The sequence below is a fragment of the Osmerus mordax genome, chromosome 7 (genome assembly GCF_038355195.1).
Source record: "Osmerus mordax isolate fOsmMor3 chromosome 7, fOsmMor3.pri, whole genome shotgun sequence".
NCBI lineage: Eukaryota > Metazoa > Chordata > Actinopteri > Osmeriformes > Osmeridae > Osmerus > Osmerus mordax.
Window position 1 is genome coordinate 7004337 of NC_090056.1, and position 12882 is coordinate 7017218.

Genomic DNA, 12882 nt, shown 5'->3' on the forward strand with positions numbered 1-12882 from the left:
ACTTGGTACCACTCCACTTCACCGTGAGCTCCTAACAGGAGCTGTGCAGCTTCCTGTCGTGTACGTGCTAAAGGAGCTGTGCAGCTTCCTGTCGTTTACGTGCTGAAGGAGCTGTGCAGCTTCCTATCGTGTACGTGCTAAAGGAGCTGTGCAGCTTCCTGTCGTGTACGTGCTAAAGGAGCTGTGCAGCTTCCTGTTGTGTACGCGCTAAAGGAGCTGTGCAGCTTCCTGTCGTGTACGTGCTAAAGGAGCTGTGCAGCTTCCTGTCGTGTACGTGCTAAAGGAGCTGTGCAGCTTCCTGTTGTGTACGCGCTACAGGAGCTGTGCAGCTTCCTGTCGTGTACGCGCTACAGGAGCTGTGCAGCTTCCTGTCGTGTACGAGCTACAACCATTAACCGCGTGTTTGAACCAGCAGAGTTAGTGTCTGTGAGTGATCAGAGGGAAAACATCTTGACCTGCCTTGTCAAAGGCCTGGAAGTAAACACGCTAATTAGAGCTGATTCATTAAGACGACGTGAGGAGTCCTTGTCTCTGGCTACAAAAGCAGGTGATTGGAAGGGCCGTTCTCATGCAGTTAGCGACGTCGTCAGCCGAGCGGAACACAGACCGGCTGGGTGAACATGCAGTCATAAATAAAGATGAGGCCGGAGAGAATACAGGGGCCCGAAGGTTGTTGTTGTTTCCAGGAGGAGAGGGGGGATGGGAAGAGCGGGGTCAGTCATGCAGCTTCCAGCAGGAGGTGTGTGTGTGTGTGTGTATGCGTGCATGCGTGTGTGTGTGTTTACGTCAGTGTGTGGGCGTGTGTACTCATGCTTGCTCATGCATCATTATCTCCCACTCTGATTCTTCCCAGCCCACCACCTGCCCCCTCACTCCCCCCCCCCCCCAGCCTCCCCTGCCTCCCCCTGTACCCAAGGGGGGGGGGAGGGGGTTTGTTCCAGAGGCAGGGTGGTCTAACTCGTGGTGACTGTCTTTCAGGAACATGACAGCCCTGCTGAAAAGACAAGCTGCCTCTGAAAGCTGCTGAGGGGGGAGACTGGAAGAGAGAGAGGAGACCGAGGAGAACGAGGCCACCAAGGTCAGTGGGGGATGTGAGCGTGGTGTGTGTGTGTAAAGTGTATGTTTGTGTGCGCGCGCCTGTGTGTGTGTGGTGTATTTAGTTGAGGACTAAGGTCAGTGTAATTTGTGCATGGGTAGTTTGAAGTCCCTACATGCCAACTTATTGACTGGCTGACTGGCTGACTGGCTTACTGACTGGCTGACTGGCTGGATGGCTGGCTGGCTGGCTGGCTGGCTGGCTGGCTGGCTGGATGGCTGGCTGGCTGGCTGGCTGGATGGCTGGATGGCTGTCAGAGAAACTGGACCATTAATCTAATCTCACAGATGGGATTATATGACATAATTCCCTGCCAAATAGCTGCTTTTATGGTATAGTAGATGTATGTGTATTTGTATGTATGTGTGTATGTGGTGTTGGTTATTGTGTGGATTGAAGCTGGGGTGTTATTGTATCATGTCTCTGCTGTAATCGAGGTTAAGGGAGCAGAAGAGGCCTGTAGGCTCTCAGAATCTAAACATAACTTATTCTCTCTCTTTCAGTTCCTAAACGCTCGCTCGCTCGCTCGCACACATATTCACTCACTCACACACACACACACACACACACACACACACACACACACACACATACACACACTCACTCACTCACTCACTCACTCACACACTCATTCAGTCACTCACTCACTCACTCACTCACTCATATACACACTCACATATCCATCCTCACCATCTCTCCACCTTGCTTCAGGAAGTCAGTTCATGCCTTTACGTAAACTTTGTGTGTTTGTGTGTGTGCATCGCAGCTTGTGTGTGTGGTAGTGTGTGTGTGTGTGTCACGTGAGTGTCCTGTACATATGTGTGTGCCCCCTCAGTGCTGTAGGAGGATCAGCTGGTCATGGCTGATTTCAAGCTGCTGCTTCTCTCCTCCCAGTCAGAAGTCCACTCGTGTCAGCTGTGAGCTGCCAGCCGTACGCACACACAGACAGCATGTACAGAACACACCCTGAGAGAGCCCTGGACCAGGGGAAGCAGCTGGCTCCCAGTGTTCCCATGGTGCAGGGCGGGTGGAGGGGATGGAGGGGGGGGGTGGGGGGAGAATGCAGCGTCTGTCTGTCTGTGTGTGTGTGTTTGTGTGTGTGTCTGTCTGTCTGTCTGTCTGTGTGTGTGTGTGTCTGTGTGTGTGTCTGTCTGTGTGTGTGTTTGTGTCTGTCTGTCTGTGTGTGTGTGTGTGTGTGTGTGTGTGTGTCTGTCTGTCTGTCTGTCTGTCTGTCTGTCTGTCTTTCTGTCTGTCTGTCTGTCTGTCTGTCTGTCTGTCTGTCTGTCTGTGTGTCTGTGTGTCTGTCTGTGTCTGTCTATCTGTGTGTGTGTGTCTGTCTGTCTGTGTGTATCTGTGTGTCTCTCTATCTCCCTGTCTGTCTGTTGGTCTGTCTAGCTACCTGCCTGTTTCTCTGTCAGCCTGTATGTCTGTCGGTATGTCTATTTACCTGTCTATTTCTCTGTGAGCCTGTCTGACTGTCGGTATGTCTAGCTACCTGTCTGTCTCTCTGTGAGCCTGTCTGTCTGTCGGTATGTCTAGCTACCTGTCTGTCTCTCTGTGAGCCTGTCTGTCTGTCGGTATGTCTAGCTACCTGTCTGTCTCTCTGTGAGCCTGTCTGTCTGTCTCTTTTTCAGTGTACAGTGTACGTGCTGTGAAGTTTTGTACATGTGCTGGTAAGTTTCCAGTATTAGAGCGCATTAGCGGACTTTACTGTGTTCAAGTTATGTGCAGTGTAACACTGCACCCCTGTCCCTCCCTCTCTCCATCTATCCCTCCCTCCCTCTCTCCATCTATCCCTCCCTCCCTCTCTCCATCTATCCCTCCCTCCCTCTCTCCATCTATCCCTCCCTCTCTCCCTCTCTCCCTCTCTCCCTCTCTCCCTCTCTCCCTCCCTCCCTCTCTCTGTCCTGGCGCTGTCAGCCCATTAAGCCAGAGGTACCAGCCACATGAACACGCAGGAACCCAGCCAAGCTCTCCATTTCACCCCTCCCTCGCTCCCTCCTCTCTCTGTCTTGCCACTCCTCTCTTACAAACTTGTCTCATTCCCTCTATCTCTCCCTCGCCCCCCCCCCCCTCCGTCTCTCTCCTTTGGTCTTTGTACCACTTGCCGTGTCTTAAAAAAAAATGGTGTGTGTCTTTTTTACTCCCTCTGGTCTCCCCCTCCCTCCAATCCTTTGGCTCCGCCTGCCTCACTAGGAGAAAGTGTTCTGTTTTCAGATTGGGTACAGGAAGGCAGGCCAGTCCTCCCCTCTATTCACCCTCCTCCCTCCCAGCTTGCTCCGCCGCTGTGTGTGTGTGTGTGCGTGTGTGTGCGTGCGTGTGCGTGAGAGAGTGAGTGGTTGGGTAAAGCAGAGCGGCAGGCAGACGTGTTGCAACAGATGGCTCAGCCTGTCCTGCCCCACCACTACCGCTACTGCACCCAGAACTCTGTGACCGCGCGTGCGAGGGAGAGAGGGAGAGAGAGAGAGAGAGAAGGAGAGAGAGAGAGAGAGAGAGAGAGAGAGAGAGAGAGAGAGCGAGAGAGAGAGAGAGAGAGAGAGAGAGAGAGAGAGAGAGAGAGAGAGAGAGAGAGAGAGAGAGAGAGAGAGAGAGAGTGCAACTCTGGAGAAAAGGACTTTTTTCTTCGTTCTGAACTCCCCCTCCCCTTCTCCCTCCTTCTCTTCCCTCTGTGTGTCATGAGTGTTTTTTTCCTCTGTACGAGCGTCTGAGAGCTAACAGTGGTCAGTCAGGCTGTCAGGCTGCTTGCGACACACACGCTCGCACACATATGCTCAGACAGACGCACAGAGTTAGACACCGAGCAGGAACAGAGTGGGGACGGAGAAGAAACAGAGTGGAGGCAGAGTAGAGGTCAGGCAGACAGACACAGCTCCAGGAAGAGGAGTGGAGCAGAGCGGCGGAGAGGAGATGGCTGACTGATCGTCCCTGCTGCTCCTCCTCCTGCTCCCCTGGTTCTAGTTCTGGTGCTGCTGGGTCGCCACCCCGGGACAACACCTGCTACCCAGAGACACACTGGACCTGCTGCTGTGGGAGGTACTGTGGCTGTCCTACTTTTCACTTCGCTGCCCCCCTCTCTCTCTCTCTCTCTCTCTCTCTCTCTCTCTCTCTACTTTTCTCTCTCTCTCTCTCTACTTTTCTTTTCTCTCTCTACCTCTCTTTCCTACACTCTCTTTCTCACTCTTTCTCTCGCGCTCTCTCGCTCTCTTGCTTTCTCTCTTTAGCTCTCATTTTCTCTCTCGCTATCTCTCTCTCCCCCCCCCCCCCCACACTCTCTAATGTCTGCACTTGTTCGTTCTGGCCGTGCTGATGTAAGCAGGCTCTGGGAGTTCTAAGGAGGTACTGTAGCGCAACACAGATTATGCTCCCTCGCTCCGGCTACATTACACAGCACTGTACCGCACCATCTCGCCCTCTCTGTCTCTCCCTCCGTCTCTCTCTCTCTCTCTCTCTCTCTCTGTCCGGCCGTCTTAAAGGGGCCTGGCGGTATGTGTTTCCTGTGGCGGGGCTGGGGCAGGGGGAGAGAGGAGCTGGGGGCTGAGAGCCGTCCTGCTGCTGAACACGTGGCTCAGCTGAGGCTCAGCTGGGGCTCCGGGAGGCTGAGACACCAGCCGCTCGCTTCCTGTTCCCACCCTGTCCCCCGCCCGCCCGCCCGCCATAGGAGGCAGGGTGAGGAGCACAGAGGATGAGCGGGGGAACCATCGTTGGGTCGTGGTTCTGGAGCCACAGCGGGGGTTGACGTCACACTTGTGAAAGAGAACGCGAGGCGAGAGGACCTGTCGGTTGTTTGTTGTGGTTTCGTGTCGCGTTGTTGATTTAGCAGTGTTTTCTGTCAGGACTTGAACGGATTGACAGGTGTGTGTGTGGGTCTTAATACAGCAGCCCTAGCCTCAGACTATCTTATGTGTTGACTTTAGGAATCTGCTGTCCAAGATGACTCAAGTCCTGTTGACTGTGACACAAAGGAGGACTATCAACCTCAAACACAGACATTTGCCTGTCTAGTGGCTGATACTGTGAAGTAATTTCATGTTTCCAGGACAGACTCAAGGTCGTCTCCGTGGCAACACGTGTCAGAAATCTTTAACCTGTGACAGTGTCAGAATGTGAGTTTTATTGATCCATAAAGACAGATGATGCATGCACAAACATAGCACCTTTCACACATAATCATTTGTATGTGGGTGCACACACTCACACAACTCCAGGATTCCCAGAAGCTTTGTGTTATTTCAGTGACAACCCCTATAAAATTCCTGTTCTGTCTAAATGAGGCACCAGGTGAGAGCTGCTGGATCAGACTTGATCTACTGGGAGGTTAGGGTTGAGATTGTGTGTGTGTGTTACTAGAAGCTTGGATTTGCTGTAGCATATGTGTGTCTTATCAGCCTTTAGGAACAGCAGGGGTCTGGTGCGTGTGTGTGTGCGTGTGTGTGCATGTGAGTCAGTGTGTTTGTGCGTGTCAGTGCATGGGTGCGTGTCACTTCACACAACAGACAGATTCTTCGGTGGAGCGATGGTCGCATTAACAGTCATCTGACATGTATTATACTGAACAGCAGGGACCTCTCCTGCTTTGTTAGAAAAAACAACAAATATACTCTGATGCACGCACGCACACACACACACACACAGATGGCTGAACTAATGTGCATCCCCTCACTCAAATGCACACAAAATGCACGCATGTATCTTAACACACACTTACACTTGGTCACACACACACACATTGACATAAACAAGTAGAAACATGTGTAAACACCCAGTGTGGCTTAAGGGCTATGCTGTGATCCATTTAATCCAGTTAGAGGAAGGCCACTTGTTCATGGATCACTGCCCGTTCTACTGCAGCCTCTTCTGCCCCCCACATCACGCTGGTTCAGATCCTCTCCAGAACGAGCCCGGCCCACTGACACGGGGGGTTCAAGTGTGTGTGGATGTAGGGTGAGTGACCTCCCGCTGCTGGCTCTCTTGGGTCAGAGGCCAGATTGGGTAGAATAGGGAGAGGGGGAATGATAACGAGAGGGGGGCAGAGAGAGAGAGAGAGAGAGAGAGAGAGAGAGAGATCTGAGCTCATGGGTGACGGGAAGAAAGACGGAAGAGAGGGCGATTTAAAAAGTTATACACGTTTTGGAGACATGGTTCTCCCTACCTCTACCTAGACTCACCCCCCACCCTCCTCCCCTACCTCTCTCCCTGCTGTGTTTGAAGTGGGTCAGAGTCTCCAGACCACCTCCCCCCATCCTCTGAGACCCTGACACCATGCAGTATTCATACCGACAGACTGGCTGAATCACTCCAGGGGACTGGGAGAGAGAGGAGGGAGGGATTGGGAGAAGGGGAGGAATGCAGAGGACTAGAGACGGGGGAACCAGGGACTGGAGGGCTGGAGGACTGGAGGGCTGGAGGACTGGAGGGCTGGAGGACTGGAGGACTGGAAGACTGGAGGGCTGGAGGACTGGAGGACTGGAGGACTGGAGGACTGGAGGACTGGAGGGCTGGAGGACTGGAGGACTGGAGGACTGGAGGGCTGGAGGACTGGAGGACTGGAGGGACTGGAGGACTGGAGGACTGGAAGACTGGAGGACTGGAGGACTGGAGGACTGGAGGACTGGAGGACTGGAGGGCTGGAGGACTGGGCTCTCAGCTCTAGGTGGCACCCCCATGACTGTCAGCAGAGTTGGGCTCTGCTGGATGACTAGGAGTAGTCGGAGCGTGGAGGGAGAGGCCGGGTGGAACCGATCAGGTTTGATCCGGATTTAAACTTCCCAAAAGGCCAGACTTCCTGGATTTGTCTTGGAAAGCTGTTTGACATTGTTAGAGGCAGACAAAGACAGGAATGGTGCAGAGAGCCCTGCTTTCAGCCCAGCATGGGTAATCTACTGCTACCCCAAAGGAGAGTGTGTGTGCATGTGTGTGTGCTTGTGTGTGTGTGTGTTTTTGAATAACTTAGAGACCCAGAGGCCTTCACTCATCTCATTAGCAATATCAGTTTGAGAACCCAATTGTTTATATGTGGGTGTCAATGAACTGATGTGATTCATTTGAGGGTGTTTATCATGTAATGCGGTGTCAGCATAGATCCAGCCCCTCTGAGGACTAGGAACGGTTCCAGCTCCAGTGTGTGAGCTCCTTTGCAGCCCTCATCAGAGTGTCTGTGTCTGAGAGCCTTCAGCCTCCACATACTGGCTCTCTGTGTCAACAGGCCAACACAAACACCTCCAGCATTACACATCAGTCAGCACCTCAGCCCTGCCTCTGGAACCTCCAGTCCTGCCTCTAGTCCTGCCTCCAGCCCTGCCTCCAGCCCTGCCTCCAGCCCTGCCTCCAGCCCTGCCTCCAGAGCTGCCTCCACCCCCTGCCTCTAGCCCTGCCTCCACCCCTGTCTCTAGCCCCTGCCTCCAGACTTGCCTCCTACCCCTGCCTCCAGCCTTGCACTCTATTACCCCTGCCTTTAGCCCTGTCTCAGATGCAGCCTCAAACCAGGAATGGGTATTTTTTTATAAATCCCCATTGATTTTTGCAATATCTTTCATCATTTTCTTTCTCAGGCTCAGGCTTTCTCAGGCTTTCTCAACCATGCTTAGAAACACTTTCTTTCACCAAGTTCAGGTTAATGCCTTTGGCTGTCATTACTGAATGATGGAGCTTTAAAAGGAGTTGATGTCTGACTGTGACACATAATGATTCATGACTCTTAGAGCTGATTTCTTCACAAAGGACACATTACCTGTTCCATTTGATATATGTGTCTTTCATTTGTCAATTATTCATTCTAAAACACACACCATGTACTGGTGGAATGCCAGAGATGAGTCTGAGCAAGGCTTTCACCTTGGGACTGAAACCAGAGACATGTAGTCTTGGAGTTTGTACCTCCTCTCCTCACTTCTCCTCTCCTCTTCTCTGTGAGTATTGATCTTATTGATAATCAGTGGCGACAGATAAGCCCTGACCTTGCCACCAGCAGATGTCTCCCTGCTCCCTGCTCCGCTGGTGTGTCTGCCCGTCTCACTGCCACGCTGACTTTGAGAGCCTGCCTGTCTCTCTGCTCCCTGCTCCACTAGCCTGTCTACCTGTCCTCTGTCCAGGCAGAGGGAGAGATGGAGGTGAGCTGTGCCTGGGGGCTGCTCTGATGGACCTGGCAGTGGAAAAAAAAGGGGGGGGGGGTATTGATGTGTCTCACAGACGCCTGCCCCCCCTACACCCCCCATCCAGGCGCCTGCCACCTCAGACACTGGGCCAGATAGGGTGACAGGAGGGCGGAGGGCAGAGCTGACGGTTGGAGAGAGAGAGAGAGAGAGAGAGAGAGAGAGAGAGGAGAGAGAGAGACGAGAGAGAGAGAGAGAGAGAGAGAGAGAGGGAGAGAGAGAGAGAGAGAGAGAGAGAGAGAGAGAACGATAGGGGTCTTGAATTTTAAGTGAGAGTTTTCGGTTGAGACTGGAGGGTGATGAGAGGTTCAGGGAGGCTTTGTGTGTGTGTGTGTGTGTGTGAGAGAGAGAGAGACAGAGAGAGAGTGGTGTGTGTGCTGTCTATGTACCAGGTAAAACCCTTCAAACTCTCATTTCACGCTTCGCTGAAAATCCTCCCCCTCCTTTTCCTCCCCTTCTTCTTCTTATTGCCTTCCTTCTCCTTTTCTCGCTGGCATTCTCTCTCTTGCTTGCGTAGCCCTGCATGCGCACACACACACACATAATCACGCATAATCACACATGCACACACACAGGTTATAGAGGGCAAGCTCAACAGGAGTTGTCACGCTAAACTTAAATAAATGATGCAGAAAGGGAATCAGCTCATTTATATTTGATTAGGGAAATAGGGGGTACACTTAGACCCCCGGTGTCATGCTGGGTGTTGCGTGTTGAGGGATCCCATAGTCAGTCACGCTTCCCTGCCTGTCTGTCTGTACATGATACTGCCTGCTTCCTGCTTGCCTGCCTGCCTGCCTGCCTGCCTTCCTGCCTTCCTGCCTTCCTGCCTGCCTGCCTGCCTGCCTGCCTGCCTGCCTGCCTGCCTGCCTGCCTGCCTTCCTATACATCTGCCTATCTGTCACTCTCCCCTTCAAGTTAGAAGTCCTCTCTCAGAAGAGACATCTTTCTTCATTTCTGGAGCTCCCAGTAAGGCCAGTATTAGAATCGGGGAGGTCAGCCAATCAGAAGCTGCTTGAGACGGACAGGTCTGAGTGCAGCTTCCTGTAATCCTGAGTGACAGGAAGTCAGGTTAATCTGCGGCTCGGTGAGCCTGCAGCCAGAGAGCTGTCACCCTGGACAGGAGCAGAGGGTAGCAGCCTGTTAGAGGGGAAGAAAGGAGTGAGGAGAGTGTTTGTGTGGATGTGAAAGGAGGATAGAGAGAGTGTGGAAACGGGCCTGGCGGAGGAGAGATAGGGCGGCAGAGAGAGAGAGAACATTCACTCAGGCTGCTGCAGGGTGTGATGTGAGAAGTAATGGTGTGGTTGATGAGAACGACTGTGTGTGGGTGTGTATGTGTGTGTGTTAAAAGGACAATGTGTAATTTGTGTAATTACAGCTATATTAACAGGAGCCTGCAGGGCTGTGGATCAGTGTGCGAAACAGATCTTCATGTTCTCCTATTCTCTTACTCGTTAAAAAAATCATAACTGCCTGCAGCCAGGTGAAACTTTATCCGTTTGAAGCTTGATATATTTCAACCCCGGGCTGGTACAACCAGAACCCATACAATCTGCTGCCGGGGAAACCTGCTCCCAGTGGACTCAGTGCCCAAGAGAACCTACAGCCAGTCGATCCTTCAGCCAGTTCAGAGAATACAGCAGATAGCAAAGTTACAGACAGTGGCTCTGCTACAGCTGCCTTCAGGGGCAGGAAAAATAACAATGATGTGTCAGATAGAGAAATCCTCCTGTTATAAAACCAGCCTGATCGCTCTTCCCCCCCACACACACACACACACAACACACTAGGCACAGATGCGAGGAAAGGGGAGCGAGGCTGGGAGGAGAGGAGGGGAGGCGGGGACGTAGATGTACAGACGCGCTGTATAGCTGTTCCTGCCGAACGAAATCCGTTGAAACGTCTGACAGCAGAGGGTTGTTGTCGCTGTTGTTGTTCATGTAGTGTTTTGTGTGAATATAGGTTGCAAGGCTCTGACACTGAGACACTGACACAATAATAGAGCTGTTAGCTGCCGTGTCAGCTAAAGAGTACCTGCTCCTGCCTGGCCCTCTGAGTCCTAGCTAATGGCTTCTCCTTGTTGTTGTGAACACGTGAAGGTTAGAGGTAGACCGTCTAATGGGTGGTATCAGACACACACACGGGGGCAGGGAAACAGACACACACACACACACAGAGCAGAGAAACAGACGCACACACAAACATGGGGACAAGGAAACAGACACACACACACACACAGCGGGCGAGCACATCAGAGGTTTACTTCCAGCCTGGTGGAGCGTCATCAGATCATCTCTCTCTTCTGCCAGATGCTCCATTATTTAACAGCTGCCTGGAGAAGAGCTGCTCTCCTCACCAGAGGCTCAGTGCTGCTGCTAACACTAACGGCTGCTACAGCCAAGCCTGCAGCACGACACCCCAGTAGAACTACCTCTGCTCTCGTGGTACTGCTTCCATCACACTGTTATGTCCTCCACTGCTATCCTGCCTCTGTAACTAACTCTGCTATCACTATTACTGTACCTCTGTAACTAACTCTGCTATCACTATTACTGTACCTCTGTAACTAACTCTGCTATCACTATTACTGTACCTCTGTAACTAACTCTGCTATCACTATTACTGTACCTCTGTAACTAACTCTGCTATCACTATTACTGTACCTCTGTAACTAACTCTGCTATCACTATTACTGTACCTCTGTAACTAACTCTGCTATCACTATTACTGTACCTCTGTAACTAACTCTGCTATCACTATTAATGTACCTCTGTAACTAACTCTGCTATCACTATTACTGTACCTCTGTAACTAACTCTGCTATCACTATTACTATACCCTCTGTAACTAACTCTGCTATCACTATTACTGTACCTGCCTCTCAGGTACCCAGACTGGCAAACAGACGGAGAGACAGGCATGCTCTCTCTCTCTTCTCCCTCCTCTCTCTCTCTCTCTGTGAGATTGCTGCCTTACCGCTGCAATCCCTCAATCTCTCACTCCCCACCACCTCGACACCCCCCCCCCCTCCCACCCCCCCACCCAAACACACACACCTCATCAAGGCCCTATAGAGCTCTTTAGATGCAGCTATTTGTTGCAGGGTTGTCCCCACCCCCCACCCCCCCCCCACCCCCCAGGGACTGGCCCAGTGGGGAATTGGCAGCTCAGAGTGCAGAATGAAAGACGAGGGCAGAAAGTCATTTTTGGACCAATTGCGTCTCTGAAACCCTGGCATCAGTATTCTGGTCAGACCTGAAGTCAGACAAAGGGAGAAAGAGGGAAAGTGAAAAAGCGAGGGAGGGAGGGGGGTGGGGGGTGGGGAGAATAGCCAACATTGAAGTCTTTTGATTTCAGATTGTAAATGGCTCTCTCCCTCGGTGCCCTCTCTCTTTATTTCGTCTGCGAGATCAACGTGAGGTGAATCTAAGACAGAGATGTATGTGTTCGCGTGTGTACGAGTGTGTGTGTGTGTGTGTGTGTGTGGTAGTAAGGGGTAAGAGGTGCAGTAAAGACTTTAACTGTGACTGCTGTCTTTGTGTTGTGACTGTTTTGCTCTGTTTGTGTTGGTTTCTGCAGACCTCATGCAGACCATAACACCACACACACACACTCACACCCTAACCCCTTATAGACCAGAACACCACACACACTCACACCCTAACCCCTTATAGACCAGAACACCACACACACTCACACCTAACCCCTTATAGACCAGAACACCACACACACTCACACCCTAACCCCATACAGACCAGGGAACAATGTTGAGGGAGAATGGGTTAGCTATTAATAATATTTAGGGCGTTGGTGACTGAGTTAACATATTAAGCTTCCAATTTAGAATCATATCACAATTATTCTTCAAGTACAGAGGTAATTTTATATTTGAGTCTTTCTTTTTTGGCACAAATTACCAGAGACTTTCTATGTTAGTGGATTCAAATACTGTAACTACTGTAAAAACATATCTCTACTCTCCATTCACCATGCTGTTGCTTGTGTTTGTCCTTTGGTGCTGGCAACTTGGAGTGTATTCTAGGAAAAAACGTCGTAGTAAAACTCAAGGTGTGAACGCGTACAAGGCCAGACTAGAAGCAGTGGAGCAGCGGGGCTAACTGCCATCACGTCACAGCAACAGAGCTGTGAGCTTGAACACAACATGTCACTGCTCTCACTGAGCTGAACACAACAACAGAGCTGTGAGCTGAACACAACATGTCACAGCTGAACACAGCAACAGAGCTGTGAGCTGAACACAACATGTCACTGCTCTCACTGAGCTGAACACAACAACAGAGCTGTGAGCTGAACACAACATGTCACTGCTCTCACTGAGCTGAACACAACATGTCACTGCTCTCACTGAGCTGAACACAACAACAGAGCTGTGAGCTGAACACAACATGTCACTGCTCTCACTGAGCTGAGGAGGGAACTTTCTACGGTTGTTGGAGGTAACAAGGTGCCTTGGAAACCTTCTAGGAGTAGGGATTCCATCACTGCCAGAGAGCACTCACACTCTGCCTACACACACAACACACACAGTACTGTACACACAACCACACATGCACACGTACTGTACACAAACACAAACACACACTTTGCCCACTCTGCATTCTCACAGTCATTTGTCAA